Genomic DNA, 3179 nt, shown 5'->3' with positions numbered 1-3179 from the left:
TCTTGAGTACTTTAGAGAGGTCCCTAAAGCCAGACTTTCCCATCGCAATATGTTTTCTTATTTTCAATTACGATTGATAAATATTATGTCTCCTCTATTTTTAAAAGTCAACATTATCTAAATACAGAGGTATGAGAGCAATGAGTTAGTATTTTTTTTATTTCAAGTGTTTCACAACTTACTCACATAAGACTGAGTTTAATCAGTAATCTAAAATATTTATACTCTATGTTCTTGTCAAAAAGTGTAACCTCAAATTCTCTCTCAAGTCAAAAGCTCTACTGGGAGAAATAATATTCATGTAAAATTGCCTTAAGCATATACAATGCATTCACTCAGAAAGATCAGAAGCTTTGCATAACAGAATCATTTAAGACAGTAAAATAACACTGAAGTAGGGGACTGTCATGAGCTACTTTGATTTAATTTGTTTGGGGTGGGACCCAACATGTTTAATAAGTTCCATATGCAGTTCTAATTAAAAACCCAAACTGAGAATCACTGGAATAGAAAGGCTTTTGATTCAAGTCTGCATATTAATATCTTATGGAGTGCTTTTACAATACAGATGCAACCATAGTAAACATAAAAAACCTCTCATAAACACACGAACACCTGAGCTTCACCCACAGAGATTCTAGTTTAATGAGCCTGGGGCAGGTCCCATGTACAGTTAGTTATACATCCTTTTCAAAGCTCTCCCAGATGTTTTATGTGACCTTATAGCTGAAAACCAATGATCTAAAAGTTTAAGACCTGAACACCTGGTCACATTAAGGTAGCTACTATATATAAGAAATTCTTGGTTTATTTGTCTGCTCTGCTTACTCTAGAGGTATTGTTTACTCCATTTCATGGAGGAAGAGTTTTGTTGTTGTTTTGTGTGTGTGTGTGTGTGTGTGTGTGTCTGTGTGTCTGTGTGTGTCTGTGTTTTTCTATCTATGATGTCTGAACAAGAAGCATTATGCTGTTCTAGAAAGGGGGAAAGTTGTGGTTGACGGATGGTTTTGCTTTTATTGTATGGAAACTCAACATGAAGGTTAGAAAACGTGAAAGTAAATTTGTTGTTAGCATTTAGCAAGTTTGGCGTGAATTTTGTGCACAAACTTCATTTCTTTTTCATCTTCTATTTCTTAACTTTGCCCTCAAAATATATACTGGCTTTTCATTTATCACAAGCCTTTCTAATTTTGATTATTCTCCATAATTTATTTTGGTTGCCACATGAGATAGATTAAAAGACAAATGAAATAATGATTTCTACAACCTGCACTCAGCTTTGTGGCAAACCAAACAATGTTTAAAACCAATGTACACTGAGTAGTGTCTGTGATTTCACATTGAAGTGTATATTTAATACTGAAATTTGAGGTAGTAAGGCAAGATAAAAAAATTCCACTTAATAGCCATCATAATAAAAATTATCTATTTTTAAGACAACTAAAATGCATTTCTGGATCTCGTCTTCAATTTTGTAGAAAAATATTAAAACTGGATGTATAATTTATGAATATATACTTAGATAAAGCAGAGAATGAATAAAACATGGCATAGATTAACTTATTCATTATTTATTCAAAAAGTATTTCTTGGATATTTACTACAGGCCAGGTCCTGTACTATGCACTGGAACTTTAGAGGTAAACAGACTAAGCTCAGATACTGGTCTCATAAACTCTATAGATAATGGGAAACAGACTTAAATTTTTTTAAAAAGAATCTGTATATAGGGAGAATTTTGGAAAGAAAAATACTAGGGAGAAAATTGTATAGTAGTAGGAGAAATAAAGAGAACTGTGGTGGTTTAGCAGTAAGGAATTAACCCAATGTGAAAAAAGTATGTGATTTGAGTCAACTAGCTCCTTTGCTGAAGAAAGATGGGTAGTCTCCTCAGGTGGGATTAGTGTCTCCCTTGGAGAACCCGCTGGAGGGTCTGCTACACGGTGGTTCTTAGTTGACAGTATACAACAACATGAGAAGTAATGGCAGGGATGGGTGAGTTTGAAGAGTGATATTAAAAAGCCAAGCCCACTGCTATCAAATTGATTCTGACAAAGTTTCTGTGGCCTTATTGAACAAGGTATATTTCACTGTTCCATGTGAAGGTATATTTTACTGTTTCATGTGAAAAGTATCAAATAGTGTTGTTACTATGACAACTCTATAATAAATGGAGAAAAGATCTACATTTTCAAGGATTTCACTGTACTTGTATCCACAATTAACATCAATGAAAGCAGCTGTCACAAAGCAAAGAACATACTGAATGGGACAAATCTGCTGCCAAAAACTTTTCAAAAATGTTAAAAAGCAAGAATGTCACTTTAAGACTAAGATGAGCCTCATTTAAGTGCTATATTTTCAGTCGTTTATGAATGTGTGTGAAAATTGAACAATGAATAAAGATTTCATATTGAATTGTGGTATTGGTAAGGAGTGTTGACTGCCAAAGGATCAAACAAATCTGTGGTGGAGGAAGTGAAGGTAGAGTGCTCCTTAGATGCACTTAGTGGGGGCTTTCTTTCATATATATTGAGCATGCCATCAGGAAGTGCTAAACACTGAAAAATAATATCTTGCTTAGAAAAGTAGAGTGTTCATGAATAAAGAAAAAGCCTTATTGGGTGGATAAACACAGTTATTGCAGCAATGGGCTTAAACACAATAGAAAAAGTGAGAATCTCACCTTATCAGGCTAGATTTCAATCTCTCAGGACAAACTTGAGGGCACCAAACACCACCAACAAATCTTCCGGAAACCTACTACCACATCAAGAAGATAAAATCCTCGCTACTGAACTGATAGTAAACATCATTATAGACGGTGCAACATTAGAAATTGTTAATGATTTCATCCTACTTGAATCTACAACCAACACCTCACAATACTACTCACAAGTCAAGAAATCAAAAGACATATTGCATTGGCAAATTCTGGGGTATAGGAACTCTCCAGAGTACTGAGAAGTAATGACGCCAGTTTGAAGACTAAGGTGTGCCTGATTGAAGTAATGAACTTTTCAATGATTTTCTATGTGCCTGAGAGCTGGACACTGAATAGGGATGAAAGATGAAAAATCAATGCCTTTGAGTGGTGGTGTTGGAGAAGAGAACTGGATATCTCATGGACTGTCAAAAGAATAGATATAAAAACATTTGAAAATTATTTAAAAAATTTA

The sequence above is a fragment of the Elephantulus edwardii genome, unplaced genomic scaffold (genome assembly GCF_000299155.1).
Source record: "Elephantulus edwardii isolate Elephantulus edwardi_28Jun2011 unplaced genomic scaffold, EleEdw1.0 scaffold00256, whole genome shotgun sequence".
NCBI lineage: Eukaryota > Metazoa > Chordata > Mammalia > Macroscelidea > Macroscelididae > Elephantulus > Elephantulus edwardii.
Note: the sequence above shows the minus strand (reverse complement) of the source record.